This window comes from Hylobates moloch, unplaced genomic scaffold (assembly GCF_009828535.3).
Source record: "Hylobates moloch isolate HMO894 unplaced genomic scaffold, HMol_V3 SCAFFOLD_1, whole genome shotgun sequence".
Taxonomy (NCBI): domain Eukaryota; kingdom Metazoa; phylum Chordata; class Mammalia; order Primates; family Hylobatidae; genus Hylobates; species Hylobates moloch.
The window spans coordinates 63,062,986-63,075,217 of record NW_026652276.1 but is presented as its reverse complement, the minus strand read 5'-3'; positions in this window follow the sequence as shown (position 1 = coordinate 63,075,217).

Below are 12,232 nucleotides of genomic sequence, written 5' to 3'. Positions count from 1 at the left end.
TAGCCTAACTGGGAGACACCTCCCAGTAGGGGCCGACTGACACCTCATACCTCTGGGTGCCCCTCTGAGACAAAGCTTCCAGAGGAAGGATCAGGCAGCAACATTTGCCGTTCTGCAATATTTACTGTTCTGCAGCCTCCGCTGGTGATACACAGGCAAACAGCGTCTGGAGTGGACCTCCAGCAAACTCCAACAGACCTGCAGCTGAGGGTCCTGACTATTAGAAGGAAAACTGACAAACAGAAAGGACATCCACACCAAAACCCCATCCATATGTCACCATCATCAAAGACCAAAGGTAGATAAAACCAAAAAGATGGGGAGAAACCAGAGCAGAAAAGCTGAAAATTCTAAAAATCAGAGTACCTCTTCTCCTCTAAAGGAATGCAGCTCCTCACCAGCAACAGAACAAAGCTGGATGGAGAATGACTTTGACGACTTGAGAGAAGAAGGCTTCAGATGATCGGTAATGACAAACTTCTCCTAGCTAAAAGAGGATGTTTGAACCCATTGCAAAGAAGCTAAAAACCTTGAAGAAAGATTAGATGAATGGCTAACTAGAACAAACAGCTCAGAGAAGACCTTAAATGACCTGATGGAGCTGAAAATCGTGACACGAGAACTACATGACACATGCACAAGCTTCAGCAGCTGATTCGATCTAGTGGAAGAAAGGGTATCAGTGATTGAAAATCAAATGAATGAAATGAAGCAAGAAGAGAAGTTTAGAGAAAAAAGAGTAAAAGGAAATGAACAAAGACTCCGAGAAATATGGGACTATGTGAAAAGACCAAATCTATGTCTGACTGGTGTACCTGAAAATGATGGGGAGAATGGAACCAAGTTGGAAAACACTCTTCAGGATATTATCCAGGAGAACTTCCCCAACCTAGCAAGGCAGGCCAACATTCAAATTCAGGAAATACAGAGAACGCCACAGAAATACTCCTCGAGAAGAGCAACCCCAAGACACATAATTGTCAGATTCACCAAAGTTGAAATGAAGGAAAAAATATTAAGGGCAGCTAGAGAGAAAGGTTGGGTTACCCACAAAGGGAAGCCCATCAGACTAACAGCAGATCTCTTGGCAGAAACTCTACAAGCCAGAAGAGAGTAGGGGCCAATATTCGACATTCTTAAAGAAAAGAATTTTCAACCCAGAATTTCATATCCAGCCAAACTAAGCTTCATAAGTGAAGGAGAAATAAAATGCAGACAAGCAAATGCTGAGAGATTTTGTCACCACCAGGCCTGCCTTACAAGAGCTCCTGAAGGAAGCACTAAACATGGAAAGGAACAACCGGTACCAGCCACTGCAAAAACATGCCAAATTGTAAAGACCATTGATGCTAGGAATAAACTGCATCAAATAACGAGCAAAATAACCAGCTAACATCATAATGACAGGATCAAATTCACACATAACAATATTAACCTTAAATATAAATGGGCTAAATTCTCCAATTAAAAGACACAGACTGGCAAATTGGATAAAGAGTCAAGACCCATCAGTGTGCTGTATTCAGAAGACCCATCTCATATGCAGAGACACACATAGGCTCAAAATAAAGGGATGGAAGAAGATCTACCAAGCAAATGGAAAGCAAAAAAGAGCAGGGGTTGCAATCCTAGTCTCTGATAAAACAGACTTTAAACCAACAAAGATCAAAAGAGACAAAGAAGGCCATTACATAAAGGTAAAGGGATCAATTCAACAAGAAGAGCTAACTATCCTAAATATATATGCACCCAATAGAGGAGCACCCACATTTATAAAGCAAGTCCTTAGAGACCTACAAAGAGACTTAGACTCCCACACAATGACAATGGGAGATTTTAACACCCCACTGTCAACATTAGACAGATTAATGAGACAGAAAGACAACAAGGATACCCAGGAATTGAACTCAGCTCTGCACCAAGCAGACCTAACAGACATCTACAGAACTCTCCTCCCCAAGTCAACAGAATATATGTTCTTCTCAGCACCACATCACACTTATTCCAAAATTGACCACATAGTTGGAAGTAAAGCACTCCGCAGCAAATGTAAAATAATAGAAATCACAACAAACTGTCTCTCAGGCCACAGTTCAATCAAACTAGAACTCACGATGAAGAAACTCACTCAAAACTGCTCAACTGCATGGAAAATGAACAACCTGCTTCTGAATGACTACTTGGTACATAACAAAATGAACGCAGAAATAAAGATGTTCTTTGAAACCAATGAGAACAAAGACACAACATACCAGAATCTCTGGGACACATTTAAAGCAGTGTGTAGAGGGAAATTTGTAGCACTAAATGCCCACAAGAGAAAGCAGGAAAGATCTAAAATTGATACCCTAACATCACAATTAAAATAACTAGAGAAGCAAGAGCAAACACATTCAAAAGCTAGCAGAAGGCAAGAAATAACTAAGATCAGAGCAGAACTGAAGGAGATAGAGACACAAAAAACCCTTCAAAAAATGAATGAATCCAGGAGCTGGTTTTTTGAAAAGATCAACAAAATTGATAGACCACTAGCAAGACTAATAAAAAAGAAAAGAGAAGAATCAAATAGACGCAAAAAAATGATAAAGGGGATATCACCACCGATCCCACAGAAGTACAAATTGCCATGAGAGAATACTATAAACACCTCTATGCAAATAAACTAGAAAATCTAGAAGAAACAGAGAAATTCCTGGACATATACACCCTCCCAAGACTAAACCAGGAAGAAGTTGAATCCCTGAATAGACCAATAACAGGCTCTGAAATTGAGGCAATAATTAATAGCCTACCAACCAAAAAAAGTCCAGGACCAGACGGATTCACAGCCAAATTCTACCAGAGATACAAAGAGGAGCTGGTACCATTCCTTCTGAAACTATTCGAATCAATAGAAAAAGAGGGAATCCTCCCTAACGCATTCTGTGAGGCCAGCATCATCCTGATACCAAAGCCTGGCAGAGACACAACAAAAAAAGAGAATTTTAGACCAATATCCCTGATGAACATCGATGCAAAAATCCTCAATAAAATACTGGCAAACCGAATCCAGCAGCACATCAAAAAGCTTATTTACCATGATCAAGTCAGCTTTATCCCTGGGATGCAAGGCTGGTTCAACATATGCAAATCGATAAACGTAATCCATCATATAAACAGAACCAAAGACAAAAACCACATGATTATCTCAATAGATAAGGAAAAGGCCTTTGACAAAATTCAACAGCCCTTCACGCTAAAAACTCTCAATAAACTAGGTATTGATGGGATGTATCTCAAAACAATAAGAGCTATTTATGACAAACCCACAGCCAATATCATACTGAATGGGCAAAAACTGGAAGCATTCCCTTTGAAAACTGGCACAAGACAGGGAAGCCCTCTCTCACCACTCTTATTCAACATAGTGTTGGAAATTCTGGCCAGGGCAATCAGGCAGGAGAAAGAAATAAATGGTATTCAATTAGGAAAAGAGGAAGTCAAATTGTCCCTGTTTGCAGATGACATGATTGTATATTTAGAAAATCCCATCGTCTCAGCCCAAAATCTCCTTAAGCTGATAAGCAATTTCAGCAAAGTCTTAGGATACAAAATCAATGTGCAAAAATCACAAGCATTCCTATACATCAGTAACAGACAAACAGAGAGCCAAATCATGAGTGAACTCCCATTCACAATTGCTTCAAAGAGAATAAAATACCTAGGAATTCACCTTACAAGGGATGTGAAGGACCTCTTCAAGGAGAACTACAAACCACTGCTCAGTGAAATAAAAGAGGACACAAACAAATGGAAGAACATTCCATGCTCATGGTTTGGAAGAATCAATATCGTGAAAATGGCCATACTGCTCAAGGTAATTTATAGATTCAATGCCATCCCCATCAAGCTACCAATGACTTTCTTCACAGAATTGGAAAAAACTAAAGTTCATATGGAACCAAAAAAGAGCCCACATTGCCAAGACAATACTAAGCCAAAAGAACAAAGCTGGAGGCATCACACTACCTGACTTCAAACTATACTTACTACCAGTCTACAGTAACCGAAACAGCATGGTACTTGTAGCTAAACAGATATATAGACCAATGGAACAGAACAGAGGCCTCAGAAATAACACCACACATCTACAACCATCTGATCTTTGACAAACCTGACAAAAACAAGAAATGGGGAAAGGATTCCCTATTTAATAAATGGTGCTGGGAAAACTGGCTAGCCATATGTAGAAAGCTGAGACTGGATCCCTTCCTTACACCTTATACAAAAATTAATTCAAGATGGATTAAAGACTTACATGTTAGATCTAAAACCATAAAAACCCCAGAAGAAAACCTAGGCAGTACCATTCAGGACATAGGCATGGGCAAGGACTTCATGACTAAAACACCAAAAGCAATGGCAACAAAAGCCAGAATTGACAAATGGGATCTAATTAAACTAAAGAGCTTCTGCACAGCAAAAGAAACTACCATCAGAGTGAACAGGTAACCTACACAATGGGAGAAAATTTTTACAATCTACCCATCTGACAAAGGGCTAATATCCAGAATCTACAAAGAACTTAATCAAATTTACAAGAAAAAATCAACCCCATCAAAAAGTGGGTGAAGGATATGAACAGACACTTCTCAAAAGAAGACATTTATGCAGCCAAGAATCACATGAAAAAAATTCTCATCATCACTGGCCATCAGAGAAATGCAAATCAAAATCACAATGAGATACCATCTCACACCATTTAGAATGGCCATCATTAAAAAGTCAGGAAACAACAGGTGCTGGAGAGGATGTGGAGAAATAGGAACACTTTTACACTCTTGGTGGGACTGTAAACTAGTTCAACCATTGTGGAAGTCAGTGTGGCAATTCCTCAAGGATCTAGAACTAGAAATACCGTTTGACCCAGCCATCCCATTACTAGGTATATACCAAAAGGATTATTAATCATGCTGCTATAAAGACACATGCACATGTATGTTTATTGCGGCACTATTCACAATAGCAAAGACTTGGAACCAACCCAAATGTCCATCAATGATAGACTGGATTAAGAAAATGTGGCACATACACACCATGGAATACTATGCAGCCATAAAAAAGGATGAGTTCATGTCCTTTGCAGGGACATGGATGAAACTGGAAAACATCATTCTGAGCAAACAATCACAAGGACAGAAAACTCAACACCGCATGTTCTCACTCATAGGTGGGAACTGAACAATGAGAACACTTGGAGACAGGGTAGGAAACATCACACACCAGGGCCTGTCGTGGGGTGGGGGGACGGGGGAGGTATAGCATTAGGAGATATACCTAATGTAAATAACAAGTTAACAGGTGCAGCACACCAACATGGCACACGTATACATATGTAACAAACCTGCACGTTGTGCACATGTACCCTAGAACTTAAAGTATTAAAAAAAAATGACATAAACTTATAAGAAGCTATATGTACTCAATGCCCAGCTTGAGGATGCTTTTGGACCTACTTAAAAATCTGACTGTCATTGCAAAAGGAAAAAATATTTTCTGTTGAACAAGACAATTAATTCTAGATGTATTTTAAAGTTTTACTTTAAGAATGATAATTTAAAATATTAAATAGTTAGGTATTATTTTTTAATTTTAAAATTATTTTATTGCACGTTATTTTGTGTTATTCTTGCCTTCTTTTAGTGTTTTAAAAAATTATCAGGTAGAGTTTTTTTTACATATTATTAAAATAACATGCTAATATATTAGGGTCATAATAATAACAAACCATAATTTATTATTATAATATTGTTATAGAAAAACTCTGAGAGGGTTAGTATAAGCCTATCACAGAAAAATGACTTGCTGCTTATTACTATGATAATATATTCTTAACAACACAGAAAGTGTTATAAAAAATATAGATTACTTATAATTTGGGGAATTGCTGAGAATTTTCAGAAATTCTTATTTTTTGTGTTTCTGAATCCTGAAGAGTAATATCTGTTGGGAATTTAGTAGGTCATGGTGAGAACCACAGAAGCAATGACGGGGAGAAATAAGCCACTACCAGGGTGGGAGGTGGAGCGACTCTTGCTAATTGGTCTTGCTAATGAATCTTGCCTTATGCTGAGAGTTGTCCAGCGATCTAGTCCCAAGCTGCTTTCTTCTGTTCTTGAGGCTCATCTGCAATGGAATTCTTATTCCTTCCAAGAGAATTCTGCTTTCTTTATCACCACATCTTACCATACTGTAAATTATTGGAGGTAACCTGAGTACGGCAAAAGGCCCTAACATGTAGCCTGGGCAACATGGTGAGATCCCGTCTCTCGAAAAATAACAAATTAGCCAGACATGGTGGCATGTGCCTGTGGTCTCATCTACTCAAGAGGCAAAGGTGGGAGGATTGCTTGAGCCCCAGAGGTCAAGGCTGCAGTGAGCTGTGATCACGCCACTGCACTCCAGGCCAGGCAAGAGAGTGAGACCATGTATAAGAAAAGAAAAGAAGACCCTAATATGTACAGAAATTTAAAATTGAAGGATCAATCAGGGTGTGACTGAAGAGCATTAGGATTGATTTTCAAGTAGATATAATCAATGAACAAGAAGTGATTTTATTTCGCCTCCTAATTAAATAGCTTTATTTACATTAAAATATGGTTTAATCCTAGGTTCTACTATTTCAGAAGCCTGAACTACCTCAGAAGCCTGTGTCTGTCTGGCTTCAGTCTGATGTCAGAATTATTAAACAGGCTAATGAATCATGCTGATTATCCAGGTAGCAGTGTGAACTGTAAAATAGCTACTACATTGTTTGTTACTATAATACAAAATTATTTCTTCAGTCTGAAGTTGTTATCAGAAGGAATGCCAACATTTCCAAATTAGAACTAACCACTGGAAATGGTGCAGGGGTGTGGAATTCAGGACGTGTTTCACAACTTCACCAAGCATGTTTCTTCAATTGTAACTCAATTGTGCTACCAATTATGTTATTTATCTCTCTATAATCGGAATTTAGTTATTTCTTTACTCTTTTTTTTTTTTTTTTTAGGTGAAGTCTCGCCTGTTGCCCAGGCAGGTCTTGAAATCCTAGACTGAAGCAATCCTCTACTTCAGACCCGCAAAGTGCTGGGATTACAGGCTTGAGCCACTGTGCCCAGCCGCTTTACTCATTATTTTCTGTTCCTTGGTTTTTTGAGTTACAGCCAAAAGAACTTTTGTATCATACACAACAGTGCTCCAAAATGAAAATGATATATAGATTTGCTTCCACATCTATTTATAATTATTTTTTTCTCTTTTATTGAAAGAATAATGTCACTTTATTTAAAAATCACCAATGTATTCACCATGTCAACAGGACTAGTTTCCATTTCGAATATTAGACCTTATGTGTCCACATAATTTATACATTATTTCAATCTCAGACAACTTTATAATATTTTGGTATTTCATTTTAATAAAATATGAATACTATTCTTTATTGCTAGGCTATTTATTGTGAAGATATAAACTCTCTTATATCTTATATACCAAATATCAGTAAACATTTTCTGTAAAGGGCCAGATAGTAAATATTTTAGGTTTTTCAGGTGATACAGTTTCTGTCAAAAGTATTCAACTCTGCCTTTAAAGCATGAAAACAGTGTTAGACAATATATAAATGAATGTGTGACTATGTTCCCATATACCTTTATTTATGTTCACTGAATTTAAATTTCACATTTTTTTGTTTCACAAAACATTGTTCCTCTGTTGAATGTTTTCAACCATTTAAAAATTTAAAAGCTACATTCGTGGGTCATACAAAAACAGATGGTGGGCTGGATCTGATCACTGGGCCAGTTTGCCAACCCATCTACTATGCTAGATTCATATAGACATAAATATTTTCAACATGATGCTTCTACCTACTTTTGCTGGTAAGGAATAAACATTACAGTATTAGTGGTAGCCAGAAATTCATTTTCATAGGTAGTAAGTGAATTCACTTATTTATATGTTCCAATACTCTATATCAGAATGATAGATAATAACTAGGTTTCATTTGAGTCAAAGTGGTTTAGTTAATCATATGTAGAAATAAAATTGGATTAATAATGACTCCCTTTCATCCTCAAAGGGGAATTGGAAGAAGTGAGTAGTGATTTTTACATCATATAAGAAGTAAAATTGCTGTATAAGTATGGAATTTAACAAGGCGTGTGAACTTGGCTTTCATCAAACCCAATTATAAATGTCTAGATTTACACACAAAGGAGACGGCAGGGTGATTGCTGACTTCACCAGACAATACACAATTGCATCACTCTATTCAGCAAGCTCAATGAATGCATTTAAAATATAATTTGGCTTGCACACAGCTTTCCCACAATTTGTCTATCAAGTATAGTGAAGAACTGCAAAATAATACAAAAATGTCTGTGAAAGTTTCCCTCAATGAATGTATCATCTCATTCTCACTTCAGAATGATCAGTGGAGTCCTGGAAGTCCTCTAGCTATCACTCTACAAAGATTTTTCGACATGCATCAAAGAAGCCATTGGTATACATGAAGCATAGTTTGTGTATTGCATTTTTACATTTAGAAAATTCCAAAATGCTAGAAAATTCTTTTACTCTCATCACTTCCTAAGTCTGCTTTCTTGACCAGCCTTTCCTATCCTTTGTACTCTGCCACAACCACTTTTCAACTTAAAGCCTTTAGAGCATGGCTCAAACTACAACCAGGGATTGAACTTCTGGCTATGGATCTGCTCCCTTTGCCTTTGGGAACAGAAGGGTTGCAGCAGTTGCTTGATACCACATGTTGGTGCTTGCTAGGAACTAGACGCTTTCTCAGTGGTGGTAAAATCTTTGCTCTTGCTTTATGTTTTTAATGCGAATTGTAAAGTGGAAATTCCTACACATATTGAGTGTGAGTATGAAGTGACTAGTCTGAATTTGGGTCAGCTTCCACTTGTTCCTATGTGGTAGAGGAGCCAGTAGGTATGACTTGGTGGTTCTGGAGTGAAAGCCTGCTGCATATCTCAAGGGTTTTATTCTCGTGGAAAAATCTCAAGCTTCATAAATCTCAATATTCAAATTAGAAGCATTTTTAATGAGATATTTTGTGTTTGCTCTGCTGAGTCTGACCCTTTTAATTCTTCTTTTTCATGTTGATTATATCAACATGATACTCACATAGTCTCAAGTGGGATATTAATTTACTTTCTAAAGGAACATTAGATTTTCAAATTCCAGATTTCTATAGTTTTCCATAAAGCACTTTATCTGATAGTAAGGCTTGCTGTTATTAAAATCCTTACTGGCAAGTAACTTTACAGATGTGGAAAGTGCCACAGGCAAATGAAGTCACTTGTCTAAAAATTGTCAGGAAATTCTGGGTTCCTTGAATTATAATATTTTTCTTATCCTTTTGAGCTGCTTCCCAGCTTAGATTTTACAAAACACCTTAAACTAATTTTGGGTTAAATAGAATTTTCTTATGGTTGAGTCAAATCTCTTTGGACATTATAAAGTGTTCCAAGAAACATTATTAGAAATAACACAATTTTTTTCCTGTTATAGTTTTTATACTCAATTTCACTTTTAACCTTAAAACATAAAATAGCCCTTTAAGTATACTCCCTAATTGGAATTTAACTTTTTTCCCCTTTATCATCTATTTAAAATGACATTTCTGATGGATGTTGGAAGGGTTCACTATTCCATTGACTATTCAAAAGGACTCACTTTTCATTTTCCAGATGAAGTCACTTTTTCAGAGTGAGCTTTGGAAATCAATGTAAAAGTCGGTTCTCCTTATATTCAGGGTGTAGACCATTGAATCATACAATGTCTGTAAGGCATATAGAAAACGATGTACGTAGTAACATCATTTTCTTTGTGTGAATACTTTTCTATGTTTCTATAATGCTCATAAGAAAGACTAGGTTCTCAATTTTTAATTCAGAAGTTATCACTAATATTAACATCCTACATATATCTCCACATTCATATAATGATTAGATATTGAGACTCTTACTAGGTCAAGGAACAGAGAAGATAATACAGTAGACACCTAGTTTTACAAATTCTTAGGGAAGAAAGAAAACTATTGTTACATAGAAACTGATAATGAACAACATAACCTAGAAACTGGAGATGAGCAAAATAACCTAGAATATGATGATAATTGTTAATCAGAAGACTAAACCAAACAAAGGCGGGCTATGGCCTGTTCAAGAACCAGAATTATGAGTGCTACTTACAATGTAGTTTTCTAAGTAGACCAAGCAGCTACTATTCTGTTCATTCTTTACATCAATAGGTAAGAATTTTTTTTGACATCTACTATAAGCAAGGTGTTTTATGTTCTGAAAATTCAAAGACTCTTGCCCTCTATGATCTCATGATCTAGTGGGCGAAGTACCTAGTCCATAAGAACAAAGCATTTTCTACCATTTGTAATGAAAGACCTCTCACTGCCCAATTCAAAATTTTAAAGGATTTCTTAAATGTATTAGTGTATTGAATGTTCACAGAAATTGCTTTGGATGTGGTATGAAATGGCCTAACTTTTGGTTCTCAATGGTTGAGGGTAAGATGCTTTATTGGATTCAGGTTTGCAGAGAGCTATCTCTGGGATGAGGACGGTGCTCAGACATATTGAGGTAAATCTGAGGAAGAGGAACGTGTTTTGTCAGATAGCAAATATATCGATTCCTAGATTATATTTCTGGATCCATCACTGAAGCATTTTCTTATCCTTTCGATGCTTCGGTTTTCTCACCTATAAAATAAGATGATTGAATTAAATCTCTAAAATCGTTTCTAGAATATAATACAATATATTTCCAGAGTTAAAAAATGGGAAGAAGTCGGTTTATTCATCACGTACCAGAACTGATATGAACTGAACAACTACAGGCTCTATGGCTAAACTGACCAAGAAACCATGATAAGCAAAAAGAAAGGAAATAACATAGAAAATAAGAACATTTTTTCCCGAGGACTGGGAGCTGGACAGAAACATTGATAACAATTCATAACAACTTGGCTGGAGCATGCTTGAGTTGAGTTTGTAGAGCATGCACCTTAACAAAATAAAACTCTTTTGACTACATATTCCCTTCCTGCCTCAACCTCACTTCTTTGCTTCAGATTCACAGCAAATACATTGAAAAGACATGCCTGGCTTTCTAGCTCCATAATCTCATTGCCATTGGGTTTTTGACCTTTTACTCCACTAAAATGGCTTTTTAAGTTACCAGTGCTCCCCATGTCGCCAAATTCAGCAATTACTTCTTTGTCCTCCTCTTCTCTCAACAGGACTGTCACACTCAATAACCTTCTCTTTTCTCTTTTTGTCCTCTTTAGCCCAACTTTCCTGATTTATGCCTACCTCACTGATAACTCTACAGTTCCTGCCTCTGGTTCCTCCTCCTATGCCTCTTCTCTAAATATTGCAATGTGATAGAGTTCAGTCTTCTCTTCCCTAGCTACACTACTCTCTGTCTCTTGATCTCATTTGCTCCATGGCTTTAAAATGCATTTATGTGAAGATGACTTCCAAATATGTATCTCTATGCCTCGAGTTCCAGATTTGTAGTGTTCACTGAACACCTGCTATCTTCCCTTGGATGTCAATCAGCATATCGAACTCGACATATCTAAAGAGAATACTGGAAACAATCCTTCACCACCATCACTAGGAAAGCTGTTTCTCACTCGGGCTTTCCTACCTTAGAAATAACTTAAAGGAGCTGAGTGTCAGAAAAGTGAAAACAGGTAAACTGGTCACTTAATCTAGTTAGTTAGGGGCAGAGCCAGAGATGTAACTCAGATCACCAGAATCTCAGTTCAAGTTTTAAAATATATTCCACACTACTTTGATATTTTTGAATCAGATATCAGGTATGATTTTTGCTGTGATTATTTTCTGATGCATCTTGTGTAGTCATTGTGTGATGGATAAGAATGAATTCATTCTAATCTTCCCCTGCCTCCAGTTGCTCGTGGGCTGCTGGAAGAACTTGTGTAGTGATATAAACTACATCATTACAATGTGTATCTTCCAGCCTCACCTGGGTTTTCAAGCCTTCCTAAATATTTTTGCTTTTTCTTAGTTGTCTCTCTTTTCCATTTTGCTCAGCAGCTGCGCAAACTTTTATAACTCACCCCATTTATATTTATTGAATAAATTTACCTTCAACTTGCCATGGAAACAGAAGTTATCTCGTAAATAGTTCCTCAAATTCCCACCATC